General features: G+C 45.4%; 1 protein-coding gene across 1 annotated transcript in view; it reads left to right on the top strand.

Moving 5' to 3' along the window:
* Dock1 (dedicator of cytokinesis 1) overlaps positions 1–13,606 on the top strand; it is a 510,172-nt gene that overhangs the window by 272,752 nt on the left and 223,814 nt on the right. The gene's annotated exons all lie outside the window — the stretch shown is intronic.

The following is a 13,606-nucleotide window of genomic DNA, read 5'->3' as shown; positions in this document are numbered from 1 at the left end:
CTGCAGATGTGTCTTTGGAGAGACTGGGGATGAGGATTTTCTCGTTTGCATTTTTATGTATGTAATCAGCCAGGAGTCTGTCCCTCAAATAAGGGCTGAAACACAGACCTATTTATTGGCCTAGGGACAAAGTAGAGAGCGCCTGCCTGCCTGCCTGCCTGCCTATCAGCTCTGTTGCATCCAGATAATTTGTGGACACGTCACTCATCCGGACCTCCTAGTCCCTCTGCCCCTCATCCCCCTCCTAGAGAGGCAATGGGAGATTGTGTTCGTTTTGATCGGAGTTAAGTACACTCGGGAAAGAGATTTCTTTAGCATGAACAGAGGACAATTCCCAGTACATATCCCAAACTCTACCAGAGTGTTGTGAGCTCTCTACTGCAGCTTCAGGGTTTTCCCTGACATTGGGACTAGTATTCCTGGCTACAAGTCTCTCAGCCCTACCTAGGACATACTGGAAAGTAGCCCCAACTGTTAACATGGTGGTAAGCTTTGACCAGTGAATTGGGAATTCAGAGGAGAAATGCTCTTAATCACCCCCACACCTCCAGGCATACCTTGCTGGACTGGTTTGTTCCTATGTGTCCAATTATCCCTGTATCCCATCTTAGTATCCCAGGCCACTCCATTGCTCTATCCTCATACAGTGGGCTGATAGAGCCCAGCTCTCTGTTTTATATACAGTTTCAGCTCTTTCAAAGGTCTTTCTGTAAGCTACTGTATTGTCTATGTAAGGTGATTTGCCCACATGTTCCAGAAGGAGGACATTCTAAAATATCTTCCCTTTTCATGTCTCTCAGTAGCCCTTGGGATACACGCCCATGCTCCTAGATAAAAGATTTCTCTAGATGTACCATCAGGCCCAGCCACATATCAGGGAGGACTCTGAGCTTACAGATGGGTGCTTACCCCAGCTCCACTGGAGTATCTGATGTTGTGAGCACCCATCCAGCTGCAGGCTCAGGGCCCTTCCTGATATCTGGCTTGGCCTGGTGGTTACAGAGGGAATGCCAAGCCTGGGGAATCTAGACTCTATCCCTCTCATTCTAATGCCCCTTAGGACCCATATTCTCCCAATTCTGATTGATAGCCCATTTATGTCTGTGGCCCAGGAGGCTGCTGGGATCCGGCTGGGGAAAGGGCCTGTGTGCTGGCTGCTTTTATGTCAACTTGGTATGAATGGGAGTTACCTGAAAGGAAGGAATCTCAATTGAGAAAATGCCCCCATAAGATCCAGCTGAAAGACATTTTCTTAATTAGCAATTGATGGGGGAGGGCCCAGGCCATCGTGGGTGGTGCCATCCCTGGGCTGGTGGTCCTGGGTTCTGTAAGAAAGCAGGTTGAGTAAGCCATGAGGAGCAAGCCAGTAAGGAGCGCCCTCTCTGGCCTCTGTCTGTATCAGCTCCTGCCTCCAGGCTCCTGTCCTGCATAGGTTGGTGCCCTCACAGCTTTCCAGGCTGAGCAGTGATTTGGAACTGTGAGTGAAATAAACCCTTTCCTCTCCAAGTTGCCTTTGCTCATGGCAGTTCATCACAGCAATAGTACCTCTTACTAGGACAGTCCACATGTGTGAATAGACTCTGCTACCCAGATAGAAGCCAGAGGAGCTGTGTAGGGTGGACCTGTAGGATTGAACAGCAGAGGACAACGGTTCATGCCTGACGTGCCTCCCGCTGCCCCCTTTCCCCAGATGTGCTCTTACATCTTTGGGAATTCTGTCCAGAAAACTTTCTGTAAGTCTTACCTTATTGAAAATCCTTAAGGTTAACCCCCCCCCCCCTTTCCTATTTCTTAACTATGTCACTGCAAATGTGCCAGGCAATGTGGCAATGGCACCATTGACAATGGAAAGTTTGGGTTTGGGGTCCATGGGTATAAATCAGATAAACAGTATGGTATGCAGAGGAGGTCAGAGCTCAGCCACAAGCGGCACTATGAGCTGGTTAGATGTCTCTAGGGATAGTGTCAGTGACGATCCCCTGCCTAGAGGAGGAAAGGATGGCATGTGATGGCCGGCAGGTTAGACGATGTTCTAGCTGAGCCACGCTTGCTCTGAGTTCTTTAGCTGCTCAGTAACTTCAGCTGTTGCTAGGTCTACTGTTACCCTGCTCTGGGTGTAAGATGCCTCTGCACAGGCTCACATAGGCCCCAGCTGAGGATGATGTTTAAAGAAATTGTGGGAGCTTTGGAAAGTGGAACTTATCTGGAGGCAGTAGGTTGCAAGGGTCAGGGTATAGGGTTAGTCCTTGAGGTTTCTAGTTGGATTCCACATCTCATCCCATACCAGAAGTCCCAGCTGAGAACATGTACTGCCATGTTGCTCCTACTACCTAGGAGCAGCATGCCACCCTACCTTTCCCACCATGATGAACTAGTACCTCTAGGCCACACCCAAACAATCCTTCCTCATTAAGTTGCTTTTCTCATGAATTCTGTGGCAGTAATAAACAAGCCATTGCTGTACCTCCTGCTGTTATAAAAACGTATGAATGCATTTACCTATTGCATCACTAAGTCTGCCATCACTAATTGAGATATTGATGAGAGTGTCTCACTTGACTAGGGATGGCTAGTCTGTGAGCACCAGCATGCTCAGAACCTTCAAGCAAGCCTCGTGTCAGCGGCTGTGTGTATGTGGGGGGAGGAGTTCTGGCCTTCTTGCTGCCCACAGATGCTCTTTGCATCATTGTTTCTGCGTGGACAGAACAGATGTATATATTAAGAGTTTATAATGAGTCCTTATGTTCAGCTTCCCCAGAAAAAAGAAAGTAGACTCATTTTAGGAATCAATTAGGTATAAATTGGTTTCTTAGATTTTGCTTCAGAATTTCGCTACAAAAGGTAGTCTTGCAAAGGAGAAAATAGCCATTTTAAAGAGATTTCCCACAGGCAGAGGCAGCCAGAGAATAAAACTACACAGAAATTCATGCTGCCTAACCCACACAGAGTCTGCTCCTTTGACTTCCTGGAACTATGCATATCCTGAAATTCCAAACCAGTGAATTGGTCAGAAGATGTAGCTGGGTTATTAGAGTACTAGTCTTCCGTGCACAGCCCTGGGTTCCAACTTCAGCCTGCTGAAGGCAGACCTGTGGTATAAACATGCAAACTCAGTCCTCAAGAGGTGGATACAGAAAGATTACAGGTTCAAGGTCATCCTTGGTTATATAGCAAGTTGGAAGCAAGCCTGCACTACCAAAGACCCTGTCTCAAAAACAAAACAAAACCAATAATATGGTAAACTCCAGTGTGTGTGTGTGTTCCAGAATTTTCTGAGCAGTTTTAAATTCCAAACTGAAAGTAACCTACATATCTACTAAGATACAAATGGGTAAAAATTTCTTGGTCTTACCAAAGTATGGAGGATTATCTAGAAACAGCCACCATCAAATTATTACCTTCTGAGGCCAGAAGACTTTCAGGAACATCATGCAGAACGAAAGTGTATACCACTAATTTGCTGGAGAGATGCTCAGTGGTTAAGAGCGTTGGCTGCTCTCAACAAAGGACCAGTCTTTGATTCCCATCTCTCTCAAGCCTCACATTGTCTGTAACTCCAGGCCCAGAGACAATGATGCCCTCTTCTGGCCTCTGAGTGCACTGCATGCATACAGTGTTCAAGACTTACATGCAGGCATACTGCCCATACATTTTTTTTCAATACATACATTCATGTATGCATACATACATACATTAAAAGAGAGTATGCATCACTGGACTCCTTCACAGGGAATCCAAGGAAGATGTTTGTGGTGTTTGGTATGAAGCTAGCAGCTACTGTTGGAGGTTAATTACACACAGCCTTCGGGCCTCCTTATACATCCATTGGAACTAGGTGTCTGGTCATCTCCTTGCATTTTGTCTGTCTGTGTTGTCACTGCATCCTCACTGTGCCTTTTAATACTTCTCTCTAAATGAAGGGGCTTATTGTCAGAGATGAGCTTTCATCACTGAAGCCCAAACCCAAGGGAAAAGGCAATGAATGGTTCTGCAGACTCCCTGCTCACTTGGCTGCAGGTGAGAACGTTCCGAGGGAAGCTGCTGCAGAAGCCTGGCCCTCCTGACTCTCAGATGCCCCTGTGACACAGCACACTTGGGAACGGTTTTCCCACCTCCTACTTTAATGTTCTCAAGTGACTCGAGGTGGGACTGTCTGTGGTGAGCAGTTTCCCTCCTCCAGTTCAGAGGCAGCAGCTGCAGACATGGTCAACCCACAGTGCAGGAGAGGGAGCTTGCGTTGATGAGCTCCTCTTGTGGGAGCAGTAACACATGCAAACTCTGCTTTCTCTTCAAGAACAAGACCAACACGATGCTCAAAATGTACCACAGCCAGGCCTCCCCTTAGCCCAGGAGACCAGGGAGACACCCTCTTCAGACATTCCATTTGCCATCTACCTTCTGCCTCCTGGACTTGTATCTTGCTTCATCTCCATCTGTGCCAAGTTCCCTACCCATAATTGCCTACTGTCCTGGTCACTGGATCTTACCCTCTTGGAGGAGAGCTGCTTGTCCACCCTCTGATGCTCCTCTCCCTAGTTATTTCCCTTCCAAGATGAGAGACCGGAGATGGTTTATAGGCCGCTAATCAGATTAGATTGGGAGAAACTGAGCATCTAGAGGACCGGTGAAAATCCCAGGTTTTCTAAACCAAACACTACAAATAGAACTTAAGGAAATGAGATGTTTTCCCTTTTAAAGAGGATGCTGGTGGTTCTAGTCTCCCTTTAACAACTGCAGCAGCTGTGCTCGGCGAGGAAGGATGGAGTGGGCACGTCCTCCTGGCACTCTCCCAGACACACACGTGCTAGGCTCTCATCAAACCCACAAGCAGCTGGGCACAGTGGATCATGACTGTAATCCTGGCTCTCTGGAGGCTGAGGCGGGAGTTCAAGGCATGCAGGGCCCCCAGAGTGAGACCCTGCCTCAAAACAACAACAACAACAACAACAATCCCAGCCTTCCTTTTCTAGGTTGGCCACCCTTTTTCTCCCACTCCAGAACTCACCGAGGAAGCAAGCCTGCTTTAGCCAGTTGGCTGGCTTCACTCTGTTCAGCCCGGGCTATGGTAGCAACCCCGTTTCTCAGCATCCATGTCTAATCCAAGGAGTAAGCCTTTTGCTACAGAGGTAGCGGGCTCCAGAGCCATTCTCAGTGTTTGCTGCTACCTCTCTGAGCTGCCGCAGCTCAGCCTTTGTAAAGCAGCTCATCTGCCCAGGCCAAAGATGACACCTTTAACCAGAACTGGGTCAGAAAGGGATAAAAATTGCTCTCAAATTTCAGGGCATGTCTTCCAGTCCACTCTGTGTAACACTGTCCTCTGCTCTTCTGTCTGAAGTCTGTCCTTGGACAGAGGCTGGGTGGCAGCTCTGGGCATTGCAGAGAGGCCTGAAGTCAGAGTAGGGCAGGGTGGCACTTGTCTTGCTACATCTGGCATAGGAGTTTCCTGGTTTGTCCTTGTATGTCCCTAGCCTTCCTAGGCATGCAGGACGGGGTAGGAGGAAGGAGAGAAAACAGTGAAAGTCTCCTGTAGCTGAGGCTCTTCACACTAGATGCATGTGATGCTCCACTCTTGTGATGTGCATGCAAGAGTGTTGTGCTCCGGCACTTTGTGTAGTGTCTGCTTTTGTCTTCATGGGAAGGCTGGGAAATATATTGGGACTAACTTTCCACAGATGTTAATCAGAAAAAAAAAAAAAAAAAGCAGTTTCTCCAAGGTCACACGGCTAGGACTCGCTGGAACCTAGACTCACATACGGGTCCTGCACGCTGCCAGACTGCTTACTGCTTTGCTCTGTTTCTTATTTTTATCTGCCCTTGACATTGCTGTAGAATATATGTGTGTGTGTGTGTGTGTGTGTATAGTAAGTTAGTGTGTCTTGGCTTGGGCTGAGCATTCCTGCATGAGTGAGGATTGTCTCTATCCACTGTAATCCCCTTCATGGTTCTTGTGTGTCCTAACTGATACAAGAAGCCTTTGTCTTGAGCTAATTGTAATGCTCTGGGGGCAGCCTGAAGGGACACACTCTGACCCCAGTCAGGTCCTTTGGCTCTGCTGAGCTCCCTGCTGCAAGCTGGTAAGCCTCTGGCCAAGTTTTCTTTCACTTCCTTAGCTAAACATCCTCCTCTCAACTGTCATTGGAACTTCCAAGAGAGACCAGGCATGGAAACAGAGACAGAGCAGGATGCTTTTGTATTGGGTAGCACTCTGCTTCAACCATGTGATTTCAGTGACATTATCACACATTGTCTTCATCAAATGACAGTTATTAAAATGATCTATCACAACATACATGTGCTGTATATACCACAGAGCTCTTCTTCAAATATTTTTATGCCATGAGTAATAAAGTTATATTACTGTGGCCTTTACTGATAATACAAAATCCCTGCCTGCTTTCATTCCTGAGCCCCAGCTAATTTGGACAGCACTTTCTCCTCCTTCCCCTCCCCTTCTTCCTGCTTCTCCTCCTATTCCTCCTCCTCCTGCTCCTCCTGCTCCTCCTGCTCCTCCTGCTCCTCCTGCTCCTCCTCCTCCTCCTGTTTCTCCTGTTCCTCTTCCCCCAGTAGCTTGCTGTGCATATAATTCTAATTACCCACCCTTGACATTTTTATACTCGGTATAATAAATTATTTTGCTAATTTGGGTCTAGGCATTGATTACCTGACTTTGAATGTTATGTTTACTGGGGAGTGCGGATTCTGAGAGTGGGAAGACATGGCTTTCGTTTTTAAGTGCCCAAGTCCACATTGGAACAGTATGAATGTCTTTGTAAATATCTGTTTATACTTGGTGACCTCTAAGTCCACATACAGATTTTCAGTTGCAGTTTTACTACTAATATGTTTTTCTTTCATACTGCAGATTCGTGGGGATTAGCTGAGCAGGTTGTTCATCTAATGCACTGTACTGCAGGCCAAGGATCTCTTCATTCAGTATGAACAGTTCATTCATTCAGTTATGGAGTGTAACATACTGTGGGCATGCTACACTCCAAGGAGCATGTGTCTTTAGACCTTACTTCTTGGCGCCCTTCTGCTAGTTCCACTGTGCCTTTAAGCTAAAGTAACACTCAAACATTTCTATGGATGTATTTTATGTGCAATTTTACTCCCAGGATTTAAAGAATAGCATGGGAAGGTGTAAATGCTGCCTACAATTCTTCATTTGTAAATAGCTTGTGTTGGTAATTCCAAGTGCAGTGCACATAGTTGGAACATGATTCTGAACCCCTGTGTTGCAGCTGTCACAGCCCCTTGCTGCAAGGAAACATCAATGGGGTCCTCCAAGGTTGCGAAGATCTTAAAGTGAGGAAGAGTCATGAGATCTTGGCATCTCCTCCTTGGTGATGGAGGCCTTTTCTTCTTGGCACCCATTGGCTCAGTATTTGAAAGTCACTGTGCTTTACAGGGTATGATATATTCATGTCTATAGGAGTGTGTGTGTATGTGTGTCTGTGTGTGTGTGTGTCTGTGTGTGTTTGTGTATGTGTATGTGTGTCTGTGTGTGTCTGTCTGTGTGTGTGTGTGTACAGCTTTTGCTCAGTGTAAAGATAGCAGGAAATCCAGATTCATTCTGAGTGTGTTTTCATTGTGAATCCCAGGATTTTGTTTTAGACTGTATTGACTACCTGAAAATGATTCCGTAAAGTTAAGCAGTTTGTAAATACAAGGCAGGAGTCCAGTTTGGGACTGAAATGGACATTGTCCTCAGTGACCACTGGGGGCTCCCTTCATCTTTTCTTGTTTGTTAATGAAGAAACCTGGGCAGTACTGAGCTCAGTCCTCTCCACTCAATTGCATATAGATTATCTGCTTACATGATGAGACAGAAATGACGAGCAAAAGGAGACTAAAACCCCACCTCTTTATTAGATATCTTGGGCTATGGTGTTAGGCTCTGAAGTTCTAGTAAAAGATAAATTTATTGAGATTTATTTTGTTCCCTGCACTCAAGTATAAAAACAAAGTAATTAATTTCAGTGACACCTTTTCTTCTTCTCAGTGGAGTAAATATTATCACATGAAATTGTTGGTGACGCTTCCAAATCCCTTAAAATTAGACTTCTGACTCATTCACACTGTGAATATAGTGAAAAAGCAACCTCCTCACTTGCAAGTTCATGATACTGCCTCTTTTCTTTTTTGGTCTCTGGGTGTTAATGAAGAGTTTTGGGTTCTGGAACTTTCTCTTCTGCTAACTCCTGCATGGAGAGAAGAGCGAGGCACCACTTGCTTTTAGTTAAGCTCCAGGGTTCAAGCTTGTGCCTTCCATGCCCCCTGCCTTTGCTGTAGGCAAATTACTTAGATTCAGTTTGATATTGTTGAGTACAGCTAATAAGAACAGTGGGTGAGCAGATTAGGGCTGAACTTTGCTGTGCTGTGTTGGCTCGGTGCTTCATCTGATAGAGTAAGTGTCAGAGGTTGACCAGATGTGTCTAACTTGAGTGCTGAGTATCAGCTTTTAGCCACGGATACTACTCCACACAAAATTGAAAATGTGCTTTAAATGTTGTGAGATTTCTAAAAATAATGATGGGGATGGGGATGGTGGGGATGGTGGGATGATGGTGATATGGGGATGAGAATGGTGATAATGAGATGTTGTATAGTTTTATGAGCTTTGTAATGGAAACATGGTTTTCCTGTGTGAAATGCTAGGCACACCTGATAAAACACATGACTTCTAGAGGAAGTGCTCTTCCTCCTCCAGACGTCTGGAGAGAGCCTTGTCTCCAGCAGTATCCTGAGCCAGGAACTGTTAATAGGGCCCAGAGACTCAAGAACAAGTTGCTTAACACAAGGAAGATTCCTTGTCCGTGCCTCTTTCCAATGTTTTGCAAAGCTGGAGCTTGTTAGTGTGTGGTATCTAAAGGACATGGTGCTGCCTTTTAGATAAATGACAGGTTGGGGATCTAAGGTGCTCTTCTCAGGCAAGTTTGGGAGGCATTACTCCTCCACTCCATTATACTCAAGGTCTGGACCTTACCTCGCAGTCTTCCTTGTGCTTTCTTATACAGAGGCTACTGTGCCTTTGCACACCATACTTCTGGGAATCGATGACATCCGCACTTTTATTCTCCTTAGTTGGAAAACTAGGTTAAGAGTTACCTGCCCATTGGAGAAGCAAGGGCAGGTGCAGGTGGGTCAATGCACAAGATGAAGTCAAGAATCTTTCAGAAACACCCCTCCCAGGAGCAGGAAGGGTTCAGAACTGTCTACAGCAATATTAGATAAAGCAATTTGCTTTGTAGACTGTCAAAGCGTGGGTAGAGCTGTCTATGTTTGGTGTTCAGATCGACCAGATGAACTCTGCACTTTGAGAAGACTTAAAAATACTGTGCCTCCCCCCATCCAGGAAACAGGGCATCGTGCATTCTTGAGCATACCTAATAATTGGATGTTTCTCATATATTTTGAGATGAATGTGAACATTATCGAAGCGTTGCTCAAAAGAATCCTTTGTTTAAAAAAAGATGTTGCAAACTTTCCTTTAAAAAGTTAATTAAAATATCTTAAGACTTTATGGGCCATAACATTTTGTTATGAAAACCGGTCTCTGCTGATGAAGCAGAACAGGTATAGAAAACACCTTTTAAAAACAAAACAAAAAAATGGGGGCGGGGTTTCAATCACAAAACTCAGGAGACAGGTGGATGATCTCTGAGAGTTCTGAGCCACCCTGGTTTACATAGCGAGCTCCAGGATAGCCAGGGCTACATAAGAAGATTCTGTCTCAAAAGAATAGTGTGTTAAAGAGTGAATTGTGTTTGAATTCCAATGAAAGATAATTTGTGGGGCTGGAGCTATGGTCATGGTTAAGAGTGCTTGATGCTCTTGCAGAGGACCCAGGTTTGGGTCCCAGCACCTACACTAGGAGGTTTATAACCACCTGTAACTCCAGCTGCAAGGAATGTGGCACCTGCTTCAGGCCTTCGTGAGAAGTAAGATCTCTTACCTACAGAGCCATCTCTCCAGTCCCTGGTGCCTTTTTCAGTGAGAACCAGAGTTTTCTGCAGAGTGCCTCTCTGGGACGGAGCACAGCCATCTTCTTTAAGGTGTGTATGCTGAAGCTGTCTGCTCCTCCAGAACTCTAGACAACACTCTCAACATTGGCTTTTCATCTTCAGCTGATTTATTTAAATGTTTCACACAGCCAAATGTACCGTCTTTGCTGTAGGCTTTTAATATAAGAGCTGTTATGACGACGGATATGATATATGGATTTTTTTGTTTTGATAGTTTCCAAACAATTGAGATAAATAGTTAAGTTTCTATAATTGTTTCTTGTAGCCATATGAAAAATTCTTAAGCATAAGCTTCGTATTTTTTCACTAGAGTAAGAATTAATAATCAATCAAATGTACATTTTAAGGTTATGTTTAATTCTATAGATTTTTATTCCAAGAATCTGAGATACCCTATCCCTGCATCATTTTGTGTGATGTGTGTGTGTGTATGTGTATGTGTGTGTGTGTGTGTGTGTGTATATGTGTGTGTGTGTGTGTGTGTGTGTGTGTGTATAGATGTGCCTAAGCCACAATTGGGTTGTAGAGATCAGAGCCTTGGGTGTGTCTGTTTTGACCTTCTGCCTTGTTTAAGACAGGTTCTCCTGGTTTTTTATTGCTATGCCTACTAGGATAGCAGCCACCTGGACTTCTGTGGATGCTTCTCTCTCTCTCTTTTCTATCTTCCCCATCAAAGATTGGAGTTATAGGTCGCAGTGCCTATATTTAACATGGGCTCTGTAGATTAAAATTCAGATCCTTGCAGTTATGTGGCAAGTGCCTTTTACCCACTGAGAAATCTGCCCAACCCTCCATCATTTATGTTTAAAACATGCCCCAAATGTGACATGGTGCTCTGTGAAATTCCCCAGGCATCTCTGAGTGTTTCCACCCCACTTTGGAATTTGTCCACACCCTGTCATTTATTGGTGCTTTGTAGTGTCCCCTAGGGATATAAGATAAACTTAATTCATGTGGTGGCATTTCTGAGTTGCTATCATTAATTTTATTTAACATCACCATTCATTAAAATCAGTTCACTCTCCACAAGCTCTGTAAGTACCAATGGGTTGCCAGCACAGGCTGTCTTCTGTGACATCTTTCTGTTTACCTGACCTTGAGGACTTCCCTATACTGAACTTTCCCATGCGTGTCTAACCCAGGTGCCATTTATCTTGTCTGAAATCCATTTGGATTCTCAGGACCACCCTTTCCCCATTGTCCTTTCCTTCAGCCCATGAGTGGTCGCTTTGAGTGGTGGTGTCATGGTCCTAGAGAGAGATTTCCAGGATGATTCTGAATGCTTCACTCATACAAGCTAGAGACTGAGCTTGCTTTAGGTGTTTTAGAGTGAAAAGTAAGGGTCACTTGGGACCTAAATTGGATTTTCCTGAAAGAGAGCAAACTCTGGGGTTGTACAGTGGGCAATCTTTTTCAGGAATGAAGGCTGAACAGAGGATTGGGCTGGGTGGAGTAACTTAAGGGCAGGTGTTGGACAGTGTGGAATACGCACTTGTCCTTGCCTGGTGGTTTCCATGACACGTGCTTGAGGTTGAAGGTCCATCTTTCCTTAACTGTCAGAATCAAATGCTAAGCCAGGGTGTCATGGCACTACCTGGGGGATGTGTGCTTAAAGGGCAGGAAGATCACCAAATCCCTTTGCCTCCCTCAAACCTTAAGAAGATGTATTGGGAAAGCAGATAAGGCATATAAAAGTGAGAAACAACAGCAGTAATAACAACAAAAAAATGACTGGCATCAACAAAAGCTCCATCAAAAATGGTGTAAAATTAATGGTTTCCCACAAGGGAGCCGTTGAATATATAGGAAGAACTCAAGTGTCCCAAGGATGCTTAGGGACAGTTCAGAGGTATGTGCATGCTGCCTCCCAGGGGCACCCCCAACCCCCCACTCCCCCCTACCTCTCCCACCCTTCCTACCCCCCAACCCCAGATGTCTAGGCCCTTTGGACTGGCAAATTCAGCTAAGAGCCTCCTTGACACCTTAGCAGGCCTGCCACAGTCTGCAGTCCCTGTAAGTCTGACCCTCCAAGGATGCTGAGTCCTGGCTAGGGAAACCCCATCCTCAATGTGGTGTCCCTATAATCAGTTATAAATCTCTCCTTATCACCAGTCTGCACCATTATGATTCACTGCCAGTCTCTCTGTCTGTCTTTTTTTTTTTTTTTCCAAATCAGAAAAAAAAAAAAAAATGGAAAAGAAAAAGGTTTCTTCTCTCGGGTTCTTGGTTTCCTTGCTGAGAGAATGAAATTTTTTATGTCGTCTTAAATTTGGCGGTTATTGCCCCATTACCTATGGAAACTACTGTAAAGACCTCACTCAGCTGCCATCAGCTCCAGCTGTAGGCATCATTTGTGCCACGGAAGGTGGCCCCAGTGCTCAGCTTGGAAAGAACGGCCCCTGCTTGGCTCTGCAAATGACTCCCACTGAAGCCTTGGAGAGCCGAGGACGTGACATGAGACGTTAAGGGGCTGTAAAGGGAATGGCGGCTGAGAATTTCTTGTGGAAATGTGGTACTGCTTGCGATTTGATGGTGATGGAGTCAGAAGGGCCTTCTCTGTGAAAGGCAGGAGCTAGCTCCCAGACAGCCAGGGTCTGTCTGTCTGCAGGGAGTCGGGGGCAGGGTCGTGTCTTTCTCCTGTAGCTTCTGGTTCATGGATTTTCAATTCTCCTGTCTGACCTTTCCTCTGCATCTAAACTGCTTCCAGGTTGCCATCCACCATGGTTGTGGTGTGTACTGAGGCCAGGCCAAACTGTCAGTTGTTTCCTGACTGGTTCTTTGGCTAGTCGACCTTACAGTAATGTGGCTTTGAAAGTTCGTCTTCCCCTCCTCTTCTTCTCTCTTCCCCTCTTTTCCTCTCTCCCTTTCTGATCTTCTCCCTACCTTCCAAGATCCTATAGCCTCTAGAAGTTTCCTGCCTAATACAAATTCCCTATCTAGGCCTTAGTAATTTTTTTTTTTACACTACTACAATTAAAGCTTTAGGATACTGTTCTTGGAATATGTGACAAGTGACCTAATGACTTAAGAATATTCTCTCATCCATTTTGTCTTATTTTCTTTAAATCCATTGTTTGCTTTTATTACACTTATGGAGGAGGGGACCTGCAAGAGCCACCGCCTGTATATGGAGGTCAAAGGACAACTTATGGGAGCTGGGTCTCTCCTTCCACCAAATGGAATCTGGTGATTGAACTCAGATTGTCAGGCATGGCGGCAGGTGCTTGTACCCGGGCGCTGACCCATCCTGCCGGGCCTTTCTTTGTTTTATTTTATCTAGGACTCTTCACAGGAGATGTATCCTCTTTGTAGTAAGTGTGCATTAGAGTATTGCTGATGTGCAAGGATTAGCTGGAAAGGCAGACCTCCAAAAGCACGGCAATGGACAGATGTCTAACCTTTAAGGCCCCAGTTGGGCTGGGAAGGCTCTAGACTGTGGGGAGGGCAGGAGAGCCAGTGTATCTTGCTAGGTAGATGGTGTTTCTATGTTTTGTGTATCTATTTACCTGGCATTCACCTGAGTGCTTCCCAAGTGAAAGTTCTAGGGCTTCGGGTTGATGCACTCAGGCATCCGGAGAGAA

The sequence above is a fragment of the Apodemus sylvaticus genome, chromosome 1, assembly GCF_947179515.1.
Source record: "Apodemus sylvaticus chromosome 1, mApoSyl1.1, whole genome shotgun sequence".
NCBI lineage: Eukaryota > Metazoa > Chordata > Mammalia > Rodentia > Muridae > Apodemus > Apodemus sylvaticus.
Note: the sequence above shows the minus strand (reverse complement) of the source record. Positions and strands in the feature narration are given on the sequence as shown.